Below are 19,807 nucleotides of genomic sequence, written 5' to 3'. Positions count from 1 at the left end.
CATATAGTTGTGCACTTACATTTGCCTATATCTTGTTTTGGAAATCTGACCATAACGACATCAGGGCTACTTTTGTAAGAGTAATAGTTCCTTACTATCCTTTTGCCAGAATTAACCCCCTTCACTGTGTGCTGAGCAAGTTGGTTGCTCCCTTTCAGTCCAGAGATCACTATGTTTCAATCATACTCTCTGCCTATTACCTATAAAGGATTTTGGGTTCTTTCAAAATGAAAGACTCTGTACAGTATAAATTCAAAACAGAATCATTCATTAATTCTCTAGTTTGACTAAAATTTCCTCTTTATTTATTGCACTTGGTATCTAGTGTTTTAGAGCTTTTCTCTTGTGTCTATGCCATTTATTTATTTCTATTTGTCATCCTCCATACCCCTTTAGATTTTTTTTGCTTAACATTTGCCCTATTATTTTATTAGGGGCTGAACTTTTTTCTTATTCAGATGCAATTTCTAGGCTGTATCTACACTTTTTTAAATGAAGATTGGTAATACATTTTGTTTACCCAGTCCTCTAATGCATATCCTGTTCTCCAGTATTAATTACTATTATGAAAGGGGGGCTGTATGAACATACAAGGACAAGAGCATGCTAGTTTCTTCATGGATGTACCAAAGAACTTATACCCTTAGTCTATCATCTTATAAATGCTTAAACATGTGGCTAATTTTTAAGCTTGCATTTGCAGGATGGGCATCTGAGTCAACAAGATATTGCTCAAAAAAATTACTCAGGGAAATAATTTAGTTAAAACTATGAAAAGGGATTGATCAGTGGAATTTAGTATGAATGTTTTTGGTATTGGTATTCAGACATTTCTTTTTTTCTTGACTATGAGGGATCCATCTGCTCATGCTTATTTGAGAGGAGAATGGTTCTTCACAGTTCCTATGACAGAAAAGTGTTTTGAAGAGGAGCATGGAGAAGGAGATGGCGGTGACACAGTGGTGTGGGTCTGGGTGCGAGTTCAAGGCACAGAACCTGCCATAGCAAAAAGCAATCTGGTTGGTTTGGCAAAGGGCTTAAAGAAGCTCAGATCATCCTGCAGGATGCACAGAGGGAAGTGAGTGAGGAAAAATACATGAGAATAGAAAGACCAATGTAGTAGGATACAGACTAAATGTCATTCAATCTAGAAGGCAATGAAAGCCAGGGAAGTGGCTTAAAGAGAATCCAGAGATGGCTGAAGCTCCAGAAAAGGGAAATAATCTTCTGTTACTGTCCTCTATGACAAGTTTGTCCATGATGTGATAGGTTCATTTTAGATAATTCCCTTAACATTGTGGGATACATGACTTACATCTACTGATGTAACTGCTTTCAATTTACACAGAATTTTGCTATTTTTTTTTGTCATTAATCATCCTTTCAAAATCTTGCCCTCATGCTAATTGCCCATACTGCTTTTCCTGACTTTTCCTTATTAAAAGTATGTTTGCCTAAAAAGTAACAATTATACTACAAATAATGGTAATTAGGGACCTACCTAAATTGGGGCAAGATGGAAAGTTTTTTGTGGCCCACTCACAGTGCACAGAGCCACTTTTGTGGGTATTTCATGGTGGCCCTGCCCTTCACTAATTGACCAAGAGGTCCTGGAGGTCCCAATCCTTGCCACTGATTGGTGGAGAGGCCATGGCAGAGAAGTAGGGTTGAGGGGGAAGCTGCCATCTTGGCTGCTCCACACTGCCAGCCAGCACTTCCCCCCCATCGGCCTGTTAGGCCAGGCAGCGGCAGCCAAAAGGACTGCTGGCTGCCACTGGGGAGCTTGCATTTTAATTTTAGCAATTTTTTATTTTTGGAGGGGCAATTCCACAGGAAATCAAAGCAACTGCCATTTTTCATGGAGACCATGGAAACCGCCATTTTTCTCAGTTTCCATGAAAATTGTGAAACCAAGATTTAAGAAGGTCCCTAATAATCATATACAGATTGTTTACATATTTTGGGTTTTAGGTGCAAGATCATGGAATTTTAAAAAGTCCTATTTTCCTCCTATATAATGATGATATATAATGAACTTAACTAGCTTACATTCAATAGAGTGATATACAAATGGTGAAAATCAGTAGGAAGAGGCAGACAGGTTTCGAAACTAGAAGTGATAATGATACGATTGATTTCTTTTTATAGTGTAAGGGAAATAAAAAACCTTGTACATGTATGGACTCTAATGATTACCAAGATGCAGAAGAGGGTAGAGTTTGGGCCAGATTCTATTCCACCTATAAGGCAACTACCTGGATTGAAGAAAACCCCCCAAAAATCGCACACCACTGGTTATGACATATCACTCCTCCCTCGAACCCATACGGAAAATCCTCAAACAACTGCAATCCATATTAGAAAGAGACCCTATTTTTAAAGAGATCTTCCAAGAGCCACCCATCCTAACCTTCAAACAAGCACTGAACCTCACTAACCTCATCACCAGAAGCAAACTTCCACAGGCCCAGAACACACCAAATGGATCCAGACCATGCCATGACAAGAAATGCAAAACCTGCCAACACATTTCCACCCCCACCCCCACCGCCACACAATCACTACTCCCCACAACAGAGCCATCAGCATCCCTGGATCTTACAGCTGCACCTCCAGAAATGTAATATATCTCATCCAATGCACCAAATGCCCAGATGGAAAATATGTAGGAGAGACCAAACAACAACTGCGCACCAGAATGAACGCACACCGGAAATCTATCAAAGACAGAAACACCCAATTACCGGTGAGGGCACATTTCTCACAAGAAAACCACTCTCTCTCCAATCTCTCAGTGCTGATCCTCAAGGGAAACTTACACAACACTTCTCAAAGACGAGCCTATGAACTTCACTTCATCAACCTCCTGGATACTAAAAATCATGGACTAAATATAGACACTGGATTTATGACACATTATAACCTGCCTGACATCTGACTCCCCAGGTATCTCTCCACTATTCATCCCCTTTCTCTTTCCCCCGGCCCAGCCTGTCTCTCACCCATTGACTCCTCAATCTACATTTTCACTGACTACCTGTCTTGTCTGTATATCAGCCCAGCCACTGGCTTCTTCACTTTTCATTCCATCCAGGAAGAGCACACACCAGCTGCTGAAACTTCCTCAGCATGGTGAAGGGTTTTTGAACCCAAAAGCTTGCTTAAAAGTGGTTTTCCAACTATTTGGGTTGGTCTAATAAAAGATATCAGATTCACCCAAGGAACCTTGTCTGCCTATGTCCTTAGACAAACACAGCTGCAACCTGCACCCCTGTAAGTCCTAGACTTGGAATGGAATAATTACATGCACAAATACGAACTGGGGAATGATTCGTTAGGCTGTGGTACTGCAGAAAAGAACTTGGGGGTTACAGTGGACCATAAGTTGAAGTTCCAACAGTGTGATCTTGTAAAGAAAGCCAACAACATACTGGGTTGTATTAACAAGAGTGTCATTTGCAAATCAAGGGAAGTGATTCTTCTGCTCTGTTTACCACTAGCAAGGCCACTGTGCCCAGTTTTGGGTCCTACGTTTCAAGAATGATGTGGACAGTTTGGGAAGAGTCCAGTGCAGAGCAGCAGAAATGATTAGGAGCCTTGAAGGCAAGACTTATGAGGAAAGACTGAAAGAACTATGGTTAGTTAGCTTAGAGAAGGGAAAACTGAGGGGGATCTGAGACCAGTCTTCAAATACCTAAACAATTATTTTTATAAAGAGGAGGGAGATGAGCTCTTCTCTGTGGCTGTAGGGGACTGGACTAGGAGCAATGGCCTGAAACTGCAGTGGAGGAAATTTAAATTGGGGATTAGGAAGGACTTTATTAGTGAGAGTACTTAAGCATTGGACCAAGCTACCTAGAGAAGTTTCAAAAGCAAGTTAGACACTTAGATAGTTTAGTTAGGGATGATCCTGTCTTGAGCATGGCACTGGACTAGATGACTGCATAGTCCCTTCCAGCTCTATTTTCCTATGATTCTATGAATACTTAGAGCTATTTCCCACACTGGGTAATTGATATCCTAGAAGATATGGGGAAAGCTAGTAAAGTAAATTATATAAATGGATACAAGAGACATTTCCCATTGTCTGGGACATATAAATAGATAGAAATATGTTTTGAAAAAGCAGAAAGGGAGGATATGACAAAACAGAATCTGGACCAAGTTTTCTGATCCTAAATTGTGTGCTCTCTGTCATCAGAATGTGATCCAGGGAAGGCTGACACTTTTCATTGTCCTGCTTACAAATTCCTGGCACGTCTGATTAAGCCAGGGATAAACTTGGCTATTCTCACAGTCAATCTGATCTCTCTTGTATTTGTTTGATTGGTTAAATGTAATTGCCATCTTTACTGTATTACTTCTCTAATTGGTCCGAAGTTTCTTTTACTTTAGTGGAATCTAACTTACCTTGCACTGTGTTTTGGTTCTAAGCAATTTCAGTCTTAAGCATAGTTAATTCCCTTCTGAGATCCTCCATCACTAACAACATAAGATCAAATAACCAACTAATTAAAATTTATGTCCATCTTCTATTGAAGTCATCATTCATATCCCCCTGAGTAGGTGATTTCTGGCTGTGTAATCCCGTGGAAATATTTTTGTGTCTACAGTAATATGTGAGAGTGGAAATGTGAAGTTTATGCCATTTCCTTTCTATGTAAAAAGGTTTCCAGTAAAGATTTAGCATTATCTTTCCTGAAATTTTCAAATATATTGTACAGCTCTTCACAAGGATCCTTGCTAAATCTGCTCCACAGTGAGACAGAGAGAATGGGTATGAAGAACACAATTTCCTTCATATTAAAAGCACAAAATTCCTTTTGTGTAAAAGGAAATGGAATCTTGACAGGCCAACCTTTCACTTTTCAAATTGTTGTATGTGCATGAAATTGCTTTAACTAAAAGAGATGTATGCATTCTTTTAATGCATGGAGTATCCTGTTATCCTGCAATATACTAGTTGGGGTGTGCAGTTATCAGCCATCTTTTCTGCAGGTGCAGATGTTGGTTTAGTCTGCCTGCAAGGGCTAAGACATCCCATAGCATACATTGAAGCCATTAAACACTGCACTTGGTGGGCATTCTCAGGTAAGGCTGCCGACCCTCCAGGATTGCCCTGCAGTCTCCAGGGCTAGGTACAGACAGTTAAAAAGCCCAAGGTTGAATCGATTCAGTCTTTGCAAATTAGTCTAAGATACAAAGATTAAATTGAAACAGAAGGGAATAGACATTTACCTTTGATTCACCAAATGCAGCCACATGCCTGCAGTGGCTCAGGCCAGAAGCCAGAGGGTGCTAGAGCATGGCTCTATGGCTGTATGTTCATTTCCTCTTCCTGCTGCCTCCAAGGTGTCTGGGATTTGCTGTCCAGATTACTACAGTAGGACTCTGAGACAGTGGAACTCTGCAGGGTTGCTCAAGACTTCCTCTTACTGCTTCCAGGTGCCTCTGGGATTTGTAGTCCACAGTTGCAGCCAGTAGTAAGTCTGAGTGGGGGGAAAAGGGTGTTTAACCCCCCTAGCCCCAGACCCCAGGTAGGGTTTGCCTTGGGGGGGCAGTCCCCCTGTGTAGACTGGGCTGCATCCCCAGCTGGGCTTGCCCCCTCCCCACCCTTTGTCAGCCAGCCCTCACTGCTCCATCTAGGGTGCAGAGGGGCTGGACCAGCCCTGCTCTCTGGAGCAGACAGCCCAGCCCAGCCCAGGGCTGGAAAGCATACTGGGATCCTGGGAGACTGTGATTTAACCTGGACCAGGAAGGAGTCTGGACAGAAGTTTCCATAAACCGGTTTGACCCAAATCAGTTAAGTCTGATACTACATTCAACCAGGTTTGTTTTAAACCAGTTTCAGCCATTTTGAAACTGGCTTATGTGCACTGAAGTTTTGTTCTGTTATAGGTTTAAACCACTTTCTGATCACTTAGACTGGTTTATTTGTAACTTCTGTCCCTAGCCCAGGAATTAGATATTGTCTGACAAGGGGGCAGGAACAAGCCCAGCTGCAGGGGTGTGGGGGGACTGCCCTCCCCACAGACAAACCCCACCTGGGGCCAGGGAGCAGGGTAAAATAACCCTTCCCCTGCTCAAACTTACTGCTGGCTGCAACTGTGGACTACAAATCCCAGAGGCACCAGGAAGCAGGAAGAAGAAATGATGAGCAACCCTGTAGAGTCCTACTGCAGCAATTCTGGACTGCAAATCCCAGAAACCTTGGGGGCAGCAGAAAGAGGTAAATGCACAGCCAGAGAGCCATGCTCTAGCACCCCTGGCTTCTGGCCTGAGCCATTGCAGGCATGTGGCTGCATTTCCTGAATAGAAGGTAAATGTCTGTTCACTTCTGTTTCAATTTAATCTGTGCAATTTAGACTAACTTGCAAAGACTGAGTCAATTCAGCTTGGGGCTTTTTGACTGACTGTACTTAGCCCAGGATACTGCTGAGAGTCACCTGGAAGATGAATGATAGAGCAGTGCAGTGGGGTCCCGCAGGGTTCGGTCCTTGGACCGATACTCTTTAATGTCTTCATCAGCGACTTGGACGAGGGAGTCAAATGTACTCTGTCCAAGTTTGCAGATGACACAAAGCTATGGGGAGATGTAGACACGCCAGAGGGCAGGGAACAGCTGCAAGCAGATCTGGACAGGTTGGACAAGTGGGCAGAAAACAACAGGATGCAGTTCAACAAGGAGAAATGCAAAGTGCTGCACCTAGGGAGGAAAAATGTCCAGCACACCTACAGCCTAGGGAATGACCTGCTGGGTGGCACGGAAGTGGAAAGGGATCTTGGAGTCCTAGTAGACTCCAAGATGAACATGAGTCAGCAGTGTGACGAAGCCATCAAAAAAGCCAATGGCACTTTATCGTGCATCAGCAGATGCATGACGAATAGGTCCAAGGAGGTGATACTTCCCCTCTGTCGGGCGCTGGTCAGACCGCAGTTGGAGTACTGCATGCAATTCTGGGCGCCGCAATTCAAGAGGGATGCGGATAACTTGGAGAGGGTCCAGAGAAGGGCCACTCGTATGGTTAAGGGCCTGCAGACCAAGCCCTACGAGGAGAGGCTAGAGAAACTGGACCTTTTCAGCCTCCGCAAGAGAAGGTTGAGAGGCGACCTTGTGGCTGCCTATAAGTTCATCACGGGGGCACAGAAGGGAATTGGTGAGGATTTATTCACCAAGGCGCCCCCGGGGGTTACAAGAAATAATGGCCACAAGCTAGCAGAGAGCAGATTTAGATTGGACATTAGGAAGAACTTCTTCACAGTTCGAGTGGCCAGGGTCTGGAACGGGCTCCCAAGGGAGGTGGTGCTCTCCCCTACCCTGGGGGTCTTCAAGAGGAGGTTAGATGAGTATCTAGCTGGGGTCATCTAGACCCAGCACTCTTTCCTGCTTATGCAGGGGGTCGGACTCGATGATCTATTGAGGTCCCTTCCGATCCTAACATCTATGAATCTATGAATCTATGAATCTAAGCATGCATTAAAATAAATATTAAATGTTGAATCCAATTTATTCAGTAGTCCAGTGGGTTTTTTAAATGTAATAGTAATGTGCATTTGCCTGCCTGACATAAATTCTACACCCCATAATCCGATTATGTTATGTTATGTGCGGTTATGTTTATTACTGTAACTGATATACACAAGCACATGGGCATGTTCATGTTGTGTGTTGTGGGCGCGTTGGCATTCTGGAAACTTCCTGGAATAAATTCAAACAAAGCTGGTAACCCTAGTCTAAGGGGACAGACTCAAATCCTTTCCATACAGGCCTCAAAATGGAAAACTGTCCTGCTGCTATTGTCACTGTGAGGCCGCATTACTGCTAGTCCCTTTCCTGACTTTCTCTCCCTCTTGTTGGTAGTGAGGTCTCATGGCACAGAATCCACTGGCTCTTCCCACCTCCCACACTTTCTGTCCCTGAGAAACCCTTCCCGACAGTAGTGAGATACCCCAACAGAGCACACGTGTATAATACACAGAAAGCACATGACGTACCTGTAATGAGCTCCTCACATTTGAAGCCACTGCAATGCAGAATTGTTACCCTTCCTGTTTTGGAGGGGTTCCTGCAAAATCTCTTGACTTATGGGACCCTGCCTATGATGAGTAGGGTTCGCTAAAATAAGTTGTGCATGCAATAATGGGCAAGTTAAAACAAAGGACACTTTAAGGATGATCATTTGGTCTTCAATATTCATTTCTTACCTTTTTTTCCTTGTTTTATTGTATGTTTTAACATGTGTAAGTGCTGCCACTTATGCCACTCTGGGCCTCCTTGAGTTTTAATTTGGTATTTATTTAGTATGCGACAGTTTTCATACTAAATTTGTGCTGAGTCATGCCCATTTCTTAGCTCACTCATTTGTTTTGAACAATTTCAAGATGTTACCTTTAGAACATTTCTTCAGTACACAGCGTTCTGTGGTTTGTCTCATGGAGAGAAGTAATCAATAATTACAATAATTGGATCCTGGAGGTAGCATGTAACTCCAGTTAGATATCATTAAGCCCTGTTCAGTGTCCTATACATTTAATGTATATAATTTATTTTAATTTCAAGGGTTTTTTTCATCATATGAATCTATTTCTAGAGGGGAAAGTGCTGGACTGAGAATCTAGAAGACTGATGTCCTCTCTTTAGCTACAGGACAGTGATGGTAAAAACAGAGCATACGTCCATCTGCTGTCACACCAATGCTTTTCAACCCTGGGAGAGGACCTCATCTATGGCACCTCAGGGGAGGTGACCAGCTATGGTGCCAATATGTGACAACTGTGGTGGTTTTTTTAGTGATGTGGGCCCCTTTCCATCTCAAGGAGTTGGCTGAGTTCACCAGAATTATTTAAATACTAGCGAATTGCCTGTCAAGAATGACAGATAACCCAATATCCCACCGGGTTTGGTTAACCTATTTTCCTTTGGTTTGCTCACAGATTGGTTAACCATCCAGGAGGTTGGATTAGATCAGGGCTGTCAACCAGGGGTACACGTACCCCCGGGGGTATTTGGGGCAGACCCAGGGGGTACATGCGGCAGGCAGAGACAGAGCACCACCACCCACCACCCCATGCCACTGCCACTTCCCAGGAGCAGGATGGCCAGGGGGAGAGGCCAGCGGCACCGCTTTGCAGGCTGCACAGGTGCCGCCTGGCTGGTTGGATGCAGGAGGAAAGGGGGGAGAATTTTGTATGTGGCAGCCGCCACCCACCGCCCCGCGCTGCCACTGCTCAGCATCTGGCTGCAAGCCACTCCCCTCACTTGAATCACTGGTTGGAGCCATGCCCCTCACCTGCTGCTGCCTTTAAAGAGCATTATGGACAGACGGACACAGACAGACAGACTAAGCCCTTCTATCTATCAGCCACCAGTTAGTCTTTGGCCGATAGCTTCTTGTATTCACATTCTAATGCTTTATACTTGTATGGCCTTTATCTGAGAGAAGTCTTCCAGTTGGTATGACCCTGGACAGAGAAAATGAGACACCAGGAGCTTAACAATCCCACATGAAGGGTACACATAAAGTGGGCAGGAGAGTGGGCCCTAGAGCCCCGTGGAGACTACAACTCCCAGTTCCATATTCTAATCATGAGGTCGTATTGTATTAGAATTTTAATTTGGAGATGAAAGGCCCTGAATCTCATCACCAGTCTCCCACTCCTGCATTTCTGCATATCATTACAGGTCCCTAACCTGCAATCCATTTATACCAACATTTCTCCAATAGTCATAACCCAAGGCTGTTCAGAAAATGAGAACTAGTAACGGCTTATAGAAAGGGAAGTTTGGTTTGTTACAAAAAAGCTAGAAAATATTCTGAAGTTTATCAGAAGCTTCTCTGACCCTGTGTACATTAGGTACCATCATCTGAGCACCAATCAGAGAGAGGAAGTGCAGCCTCCAGGTGTCAGTAGTTATGAGAAATTACATTATATTTGTACCTGCATTCATTGGATATGGAGAGAGAGTTTCTGTCTCAAAGGTTTCAACACTTACTGGAAATTAAAGTAACAGTGCATGAAGACAACAGGAGAAGTTGAATTTAGAGCTGATGATATGATTGAATACTTCCTGCAACAGCAAAGAATCATCTAGAACACTTTGTAAAAGTCCAGGGGATGTTTTACTCCTTCGGCCTCCTGGGGAAGGGGTGGAGGGGAGCATAATTAGAGATCTGAATTTATCATTATCTCTTGATTTATTTCTGCTAGTTCTTGTTTCCACCGAGTCTAATAGATTTCTCTCATTATTACATAATCCTCTCAGTGAGCTGTGATATAGATGATGGTTTCATGCCCCAACCTCAGAGCTTTAATTTTCATGAGTGCACTTTAAAAAAATGCAGGAATGAGTTATTAGGCTAGTTATTAGTCTCCATTGTGTCTCCATTAAATAGTTCAGCCACTTTCTTAGTTACTTCAATAATTTGCAGAGTGTCTTCTGTGTTTAACTGCCATAGAATGGGACTACTAGTTTAATAGTCCCATTAGTACAGCCCAGTCCAATAATGTTTCATTACCTATTTGCACTGGTTCAGCAAAACACTTAGGTTTGTGCTTAAATTCTGTTGAATTCAAACATGGGCTAAAATGCAAGCATGTGCTTGAGATCTCTGTTAATAAGGATGAACTGAAGTTTGTGCTTAAATTCAAGAACATGCTCAGGTGTTTTGGTAAACTTCAGGCCTAAGTCTCCATAGGAAATTAAAGGTTTCTGGATTGCTGATCTCTGTGGATCCCCAAGAGACCCTTTTCCTCTCTCCGTACCCCCCACGGAATAATGCTCATCTTGCTTTTGGAATGTTATTTGTCTAGAGCTTTCCCTTGTGAAGTAGCCTGTCAAATTACCTAGGATTTAGGGGCCTGATCCTTCCAGGTGCTGAGTGGTCTCTAAAGCTAAATAGCACTCAGCAATCCATTGGAGGTATTCAGCATCTTCCAGAATCAGGCTCTTAAAAGAAGCTTTTACTGCATCCCATAATGTGAAAGAGATAGGTCTGAGTTTTTATTTAGCTCCATAAAATATTTAACCTCAACAATGACAGAGTTGATAAAAATCTGTATTTTGTAAAAAGCTTTTGTTTTAAGGCTATCTTTGTTATGATTAGCCGGTATGTTCTCAGAAAAAGCCATATCTATTATTACTCAAGAAATGATCCAATAAGTGTCTTTGGTATAGCTGCCAAACTTCTATGCTGGATCCTAATGGGGGAGATATTAAGTTAAAATCAATGTGGGAGTAGTTCTTGTAGACTAGGGGATAGTATGTAATTTTTTTGTTCACCAAATATAACAGCATCCATCAATTGTCCAGCTCAGATGCACTGAGCGCTCTCTATCAAACTGCGATGCTGATCAAGGCATGCTCCTGTGTGTGATTTCTCTAAAGAGGTATCAGGCATATAGTTTATTCACCAAGAACATTTTTGAATTTGAGATATGCTGAGGTTCTCATAGCAAAGTCTCACTGATTCCTACCTGAATCATTTGAACTTTAAAAAATCTGATGGAAAATGCCCTGGAAGCAACTTTTAATATGGGTTATAGACAATAATTGTCTGGTTCTAGGATGGGCCAGAATATTAGATTTTTCTGTGGAGTATTAAAAAGTCTACCAGGAATGCAAGTATACAAAAGGAATTTAAGTATAGATAAAGTCAACATCAGGGGGACACCCTTCCATTATCTTGCTTTTCAGATCTTACACTATTACCAACAAAAACTAATATAACTAGTAAGTGATGCCTGATTTTAAGGTGTATGAATTCCTGATAAGGGCTGGGTGAAGGGGTTTTTGGTTTTGGGGTTTTTTTGTGAGAACAGTTTATCTACCAAAAACGTTGTTCCAAACTGAATGAAACTATGCTTGAGTCAATTCTGGTAAATGTTTTCAAATGAAAAAAAAAATCAAGAAAGTAAAAATGTTTTTGTTTTGCCTTTTAAAAATTTAAACATGTCAAGTTTTCATTCTGCAATGATATTGTACTTCCAAATTGAGCTAAATTTATTTTAGAAAAGCTAAACAAAAAACCAGAAAATTAAAAATATTTTGTTTTTATCCAGGATACATTTTTCATTTCAATGCATTTCTTTCATTCCAATGAGAAATCAAATAAGAAATTCATGATGGGTGAACATGAAACTGGTTTGTTTTTTGGCTTTGACCCAGATACAAAACAACAGTTATTCACACCGCTCCCCTTTTCATCACATCCTCATATAAGTGCTACAAAACAGTTCAGCAGAATTTAACATAGAAGTGTTTTACAATAAAATGAATGTACTCTCCTGTTTCAGGCTATCCTGTTTCTTTTCATTCTTTACTCACTGTTCACTGAGTAGGCTCATTGAGTAAGACAAGTGGGTCTTGCAAATTTAAATGCGAAACAGCTAGTAGTATCTTGTCTCATTATATATTTTCTAGAAATGTAATGGGTCAAAAATAGGATTTTCTGGGAAAAACTAGGCAATGTGTTTCAGAAACCTTTTTATTCACTGTGGCTGAAATGTACATGGTGCATCTGGGAGCAGAGATCTCTGCGTCTCTTTAAAGTTATGTCTATACTGCAGCGTTAGCTCTGGTTATCTTCTCTAAAGATATTCCTCTTGAATTAGTCTAACTCAGGGGTTTTCAACCTTTTGGGGTCAGTGTGCCCCTGACGGTCAATCGAGAAGGCAGGAGTCCCCCGGCGGTCAGATGATTGGGGGGGTGGCAGCAATCAGTCGATGAGCGGGGGGGTGGGGGGGGGAGTCCCCCGCAGCCGATTGGTGAGCAGAAATGCTGGTGGCAGCACCGCCTGCTGCCGAGTACCCCCTGAGGCCATCCCAAGTACCCCCAGGAGGACGTATACCCCTGGTTGAAAACCCCTGGTCTTGCTTAAATGAAGGTAGCCACACTGCAGAATAGACCTTGAGCTGCTATGTCCACACTGGCATAGCATTTACTTGTGCATGGCACTAAGACTTCCAGGTCCTTGTACTGGAATAAACTGACCATCTTGATAATTGTTTTCTCCAGTCAATTGTACTAGAACTTGTCTCTTAATTTTGGGTAGATGAAAATAATTGTGGGAAGTCATTGGCATACTAGTGAGATTTTAGTGGAACAAGTGGCTCACACAGAGTTGTCATATTTGCAGTTGTTGGTTTTTACTAATTTGGGCTGCGGATGAGGCCAGCCAATTCAAACTAAAAGCTGTACCACACTAAAGCTAAGGTCATTATGTATAGACAGGACCCTTAGTTAGGGGCAATACTTTGTAATGAAGACAAGTACTAAGTCCACATAGGCCCTAATTTTAGCTAGCTGGGTGCTGGATTAGGGATTCATTAACAGAAAAAAACAACTGCAGTATGTGCCCTACAGCCATTGTTGAGCTGTGCAAATCAAGCAATAGCAAGTGTCTGCTGAGATAAGCCACCGTAGATGAATGCACAGATCTATTTCAGCCTTGTGGTTACATGAAGTTTTGTAAAAGTTATTTTCCGGCTCTTTATAACATTTGAAATTACCTGTAGTCTAACCTGGAAATAGTTGTAGAATATGCAGGCCTCCGGGTGGCTGGGATTCAAGGGGTTTGATTCCTAATATTTTGTGTAAGGTCAAAGGTATGGTCTCTGCCATACTTCACATCAAAATTCACAACAAAAACTATCTCCATTTTCCTCTTTGTCACTTGGATTTGACTTGGACAAAAATTTTCATTCTGGTTTGCTCAGACTTCATTTGCAAAAACTCATATCTGTGCTAGTTAGCAATAGCCTGGCAAATTTGAAACTAAATGGAGAGTCACTGATTTCAAATCTGCCCTGGTATTTCTAAGTCTGTTTAGAAAAGTGAAGTCCATGAGCAGCGCTATAAATATCCTTTTGATAAATAACCTGGGTATCTTTCAATCCGTGCTGATCCTTGCAATCACAGTTGCATTGTTCTGCTCATGTCACTGAAAATTCTTTTGACAGAACAAATGATGATCACCTGGGCTCCAGTTTCTAAAAAGCCTAAGATCCAATCTGCTTTTTCATCAGGAAAAAACAACATTCAGTTCATTTCTTTATCTCTTTCATGTGTGATGCTTTTCACTGGGACACACTGCTTTAAGTTATTCACTGGCTGCCTTTTTTTTCCTGCCATGAGCCTAGCAAAGCAAATATCTGGCGGGGAGTTCATAAAGGAATTGCTTTTACTTGCTTCAGGTGCTGACGGCCCGGTGTGGCTTGTTATGTTGGGAGTTAAAAAAAAAAAAAAAAGTTTGAGAGGACTGGACTTTGCCTGAAAGTGAGTGCTCCCTGCATTTCTAACTGCTGATGTTCCTGGATCTATCCAGAGCAATGGAAGCAAACTTTAAAGTGTCTGAAGTTAGCAAACTCAAAGAATATCAGTCATAAATACTTTTATGTCTGACTCATTTAAACTAGAGTTGTAAGTTTTACACTGCCATGTGCCTTTATATTATTGAAGTTTAAAGGAATGCCTTTCGAAGCCTAATGTTTGGCTTGTGATGAAAGAAAATCAAACAGCTTATTCTGAGTTGCATTTAATAATTATACAAGTAACCCCTTATGTGCTAGATATGCAAATAAAGTGCAGTTCTGTTTATAGTGAGGATGTAAGGCCAAATTTTCCTTTCAGTCATACATATGCAGCTTTCTTTGAAGTCATGAGAGGGCAGAAATGACCCCCTAGCAAATAGGGTTTTAGATAAAATCCATGCTTATGTCATGCAACAGAGTTACAAATAATGGACCTGATTCTGCAGCCAAAATCACCTTTGATACTACTGGGATCTAACTAAAAGTAAGGCCTGTAGACTCAGTCCAATTTTTTTTTATGTGGCCCATATGATTAAAGTACTTCAGCACCCCACAATCATTCATTGATTTTTCTTCTATCAAGCCTATGAGGTAGAGAAGCAATGTTATCCCATATTACAGATAGAAATGCTGAGGCACAGAAGATTAAGACTCAGATCCTCAAAGGTGGGTAGGTACTTACCTCCCATTGATATCAACATATGTAGCATGCATTTAGACAAGCACTTGATTAAGGTGGTTTAGACAGGGATGATTTTGCCTTGAGCAGGGAGTACCTTCCAACCCTGCTTTTCTATGATTTCAGCTGAATCCAAATTTTCTACGGTTGAAGCCCAAAGCATCTCAAGATTTTTTTCATTTAATCAAAAACACAAAGGCAGGTTGAAATTATAAAGGTTTAAAACTCCAGCATGTTTCAGGGTATGTAAGGATAAGAACTGAAGTTTGGATGTCAAATTGAATTTTTTCCACTACTACACTTAGCCATAAATCTCGTGAAAAGGAAGTTTTTCTTGAGAAGTTTAGTATTTCATGGCTTAGAAACACCAAGAGATCAACACGTCTCACTATATCATAGCACTGCTGGCTGTCTCTTCACTGTCCTGAACCAGTATTCAAGTCAGTGCAGACAGATGTAAACTTATCAAATGATAGCATGGGCAGATCTAGGATTTTGAAAACAGGGTGCAGGATGGTGTGGTGCCTCACTGCAGATAAGACAACACATTTTTCTCTAGGTAAAAATAAACTAGAAGCTTTACTAATATGCTAGAGGCTTAGGGATGTATTATCCTGTCTAAGATTGATGCAAAAAACAAACATAACTATTGGAATGAGTAAAAATCATTCTGGAAGGCTATGAAATAGAAGATGCCTTACCAGGAACAGCTGACAGACAGCACGTTTGCAGAAAAAAGACTAGGTTGAATAGTGGAACATCAAGACCATTAGAAAGGAGAGAGGGTCATCGAGACCATAGAATGAAGGCCGTGTGTAGACGAAAGAAGGGGCGTGAGTGCATGACACTTTAAAGTGGGTAAGTGGTGTGGTGTTTGCACGCCTCGGCAGTGTATTGTGTATTAATTCCAGCCGCTGTAGGAAATTCGGTGGCATAATGTGTCTTAAATAACTTGGGGTGCAGCAAAGTAAAACTCCTCCAAGGAGTTTTAGTTTGCTGCCCCTACAGCTGTGGAGCAAAGCACAGGGCTCCATGCAGCTTGGGGGCTCTACAGAAAGCCCTGCAGGCAGCCTGGCAGCAGTCCAGGAAGGCAGACTCTGCCCAAGAACTGCGGCAAGCCTGATTTTTGTTTTTCCCCCCTGGAGCCTGCCTGCTTGCCTGCCTGAGCTGCACGGGGGCTTGGTGCTTCCCTCTGTGGCTGTGATGCCCCCCAGGACTGCCTGAGCCAGGTGCCTGCAGGCGGGTGCTGCATGGGGGTGGGTGGGAAGAGGGAGCTTCTGCCGTGAGGAAGCACCAGCCCCCCTCCCCCCTGGTAGCCCAGAGACTGCTCTGCCTGCCGGCAGCTTGCCCTCTCCTCCCTGCCAGAGAGGCAGGTAAGTCAGCAGGGCGTGTGCCCGACATGGGGATTTCATAGTTTCATATGAAGCGCCCCCCCACCCCATGCAGGATTTAATCGACCTAAATTGAAGCAGTGTTTTTAAAAACCCACCGCTTCAATTTAGGGCCCCCGTTTCATCTACACATGCCTGAGGACTTTAGAGGAATCAGGTATATTTTAATGAACCATAAAAATCAATGGATTCCCTCAGTGCTGCCTCATTAGAAATGCTGCCGCCAGTGCCAGGCAGTTGGTTTTAAACTTTGGGTGACCATGAATCAAAGGAGGGTGCAACTGCACCAGTGCAGCCCTCCCCACCCCACCCCACCCCAACCCCTGGAGCCACTGCAGAATGATAGGCTGGGGACAGTTTTCCTGCTTTTCTCTAACCTCTAAAATGAGTCTGATTTAATTCTGCACAAAGAAGCAGATTGGATTTTATGTATTTGATCTGACTTAATGTGTTCATTCTAAGTTGTCAGTCATTACTCTGACAAAACTCTCGTGGTCTTCAGTTTGATTTGAAGGAATCAGTTTGATGGAATATGTATTTATGTACATATTTTTGTGCCTTCAGTAAGAGTTTTGCCAGTATAAGGACTATAAAATGTGGCTCCTACATTCTGTATAAGTCAGGGATGGACAAACTAGTTCAGATCAAATGAATAAAGAGGGTTTGGCCCTAAATTTAAGCTTAAGAACCTTAAAAGTACCAGCATCCATTTGTGTATTTTTCCTTATATTTAAACTTTTGGAAAGTGAAAACAAAAATTAGAGATAAGCGTATGTCTAAGCCACAAACAAAACCGTAACACTGGAAGAGCTAGAAACAAAACCAAAAAATTTATCTTTAGGTGCTTGCTGGATCACACACATATGACCATGCTTTAACTTTATTGTTCATTTTCTAAATATTTTAGAAACAGGAATAAACCATGTTCATTTTTGACTGAGTGCTGTTACATGCGAGGGCACTTACAGTTTGTTTATAGCATACCAAAAGCATTCTGTTAATGAAACATTTCAAGTCTAATGAACCAAAACTTTGCGCCAAACAGACAGCGGCTGCAAGTGGAGCTTTCTTGTCTGCTTTTGTCAGAGTTCACATTTCAGCTGCGCTTTTTAGCTCCACCCACCCCTCGCTGCAGCAGATAAAACAAGATTAGATTGACAAGTCAAGTTTACAAGATTAGCGTTCGAGAACAAAACTGCAGTAAATCAAGATGTTAACTCTTTGACGTGAATAGGGGCACCCCTTTAAGGGCAGACCAGTTATTATCCAGGGATCAGAAGGCTGCCCCACATCCACAAAGTGTTCACCTGCTGTGGACAAAATATGGCATAGGTTTCAGAAGGAATATTGTACTTTTACAGAGAAAAGATTATCGGTTGCTCCACATGTGCTGATGCTCTACCACATCTGAATACAGAACATCAGTGGTCACGTTGGAGGAATGTTAACTAACCTAACAATGCTTAACAATGCTTACTTTGGTTTGGTTTGTTTTTGGAGAAGATTTAATTCTTTTGAAAGGGACTGGTTATTATGATGGCGACTTTCTGCAAGACAGAATAAGTTTTGGGCCCTGAATCCTTGAGCTCCATACCCAGCTAGCTACATAAAGCTGTACTGCTCTTGGCAAAGTTGCAAGTGAAAGTTACCTGACCCCTGGCTTGAAACTAAGGAAGTTTTCTTGTAGGTATAACACTGTCTTGGGACTCTGCACTTAATTTTTGGTTCTGCCACAGGCTTCCTGTGTGACCACGGGCAAGTCTTTTCTACCTACAGAAGGGTGATATTTATGTTACTTTTATCCTTTTTTTCTTTCTTGTCAATTCAAATATAAGCATTTGCAAGCGGCAGCTCTTTTTTGCCATATGTTTATGCACCATTTAGCCAAGTGGGGCCCAGCTTTTGGCTGAGGCCCAGGCTGCCATATAGTAGTAATGCAAATAATTAGAATGCGTTAGCACATCTCAGAATTAAATGCTTGGGGCCAAACCTTTTTTTCACTCATTGGGCACCTGAGGCCTTGTCTGTGCCACTTTAGTGATGGATTCTGGTACAAGGGAGAGTTTGAGAGCAGGCACAGAGAGATGGGACCTCACTGACCCATTTCTGATTTGGAGCAGTGTGGATTTGGGTGTCTGGGGCATGCTCAGGCTGTATTCCCCAGGACTGGGACATGTCACTGCTGCTATACAGACAAGTGCAATGTGCACTTAGGTGTTGAAGTGCAAATCTTTTTCACCCTCACCCACCTACCCCCACTCAATTCCTTGAAGCCATTGACTTGTCTACATTTGTAATGCACTGTCTTCCTAGCCTCAGGTGAAGTCACAAAAAAAACAAACGGTGGGGAGACCCACCCACCCACCCAATTTCTGCTATAACACTTTTTCAGGGACTTGAGCAGGGTGCAATACGGCTGCACTTAGGGGCTTCTGTCTACGTAAATGCTGGACTAATAGAATAGGATCTGGTCCTAGATGTATTTCTCTGCACTGGATAGTCGTTTCAGTCCTATCACTTCTTCTTGCTAGTAACACAATAAACAGGATTAAGACATGAGCAGATGTGGGTTTAGACTGGATTCTCATATTGTTCCTGAAGAATTTATCTATATGTTCTCTGCTTAGGCCAGTCACTGGTTAGTGTGTATGGGAGATGCTATAGATCTGTGCTCTTAATGTTGGACTGATTTTGCTTGTTGCTTTTACAGTTAACGTTCTTTACTTGTGCTATAATCAAGACATAATGGATGTTAAGAATCTAGCTATACCTAACTTAGATGGTATATTCCTGCATAATTTTGTCTGAAAATACATATGGCTACATGTGGCATTGTGTAAACTGCAGCACTTACTTTGATGACAAAAAGCTGAGAACTGAATATAGGCTGGGCAAAAGCCTGAGATTTGGATTTGGTGTGACATGAGAACATACAGGTCCTAATATTTGTTCATGCAAACATGAATATTGTCTTAACTGAGACAGCAGAAAGAAGTATAGATATGGCCATTGTCTTTGAAGATGTTTTCTATGGATAGGTTCTCCTATGCCAATGAGCCTTCTTGTCAACTTATTGGAAAACTGGAGATGGAAAAGGAGGGACCAGCTGGCTTTCCACCAAATATATTGGCAGGGGTATTTCACAAGGTTGACAGACTAGTACAGTTTCTATAAGAGAGCTCAAGATAAGAGATAGTGAAATTAGAGACCCAATAGGGAAAAGCTAGTTGCAGGAGACTGTTAAATATTCCCTAGAATTTCATTTGGAGTGGCACTCATAGTATTCAGCAAAAAAAGTGCATCCTTCACTAAAAGGAGCCACTGCCAGCCTTCTAAATGTGATTTGTTATTTATGAAGTATATATATGCATATGTCTTTCCCAACAGATTAGTCCAATTTCTTCTATAAACAGGTACTTATTATGCC

Source organism: Alligator mississippiensis, chromosome 5 (assembly GCF_030867095.1).
Source record: "Alligator mississippiensis isolate rAllMis1 chromosome 5, rAllMis1, whole genome shotgun sequence".
Classification (NCBI taxonomy): domain Eukaryota; kingdom Metazoa; phylum Chordata; order Crocodylia; family Alligatoridae; genus Alligator; species Alligator mississippiensis.
The sequence above is the reverse complement of the archived record's forward strand: the minus strand, read 5'-3'. Positions refer to the sequence as shown.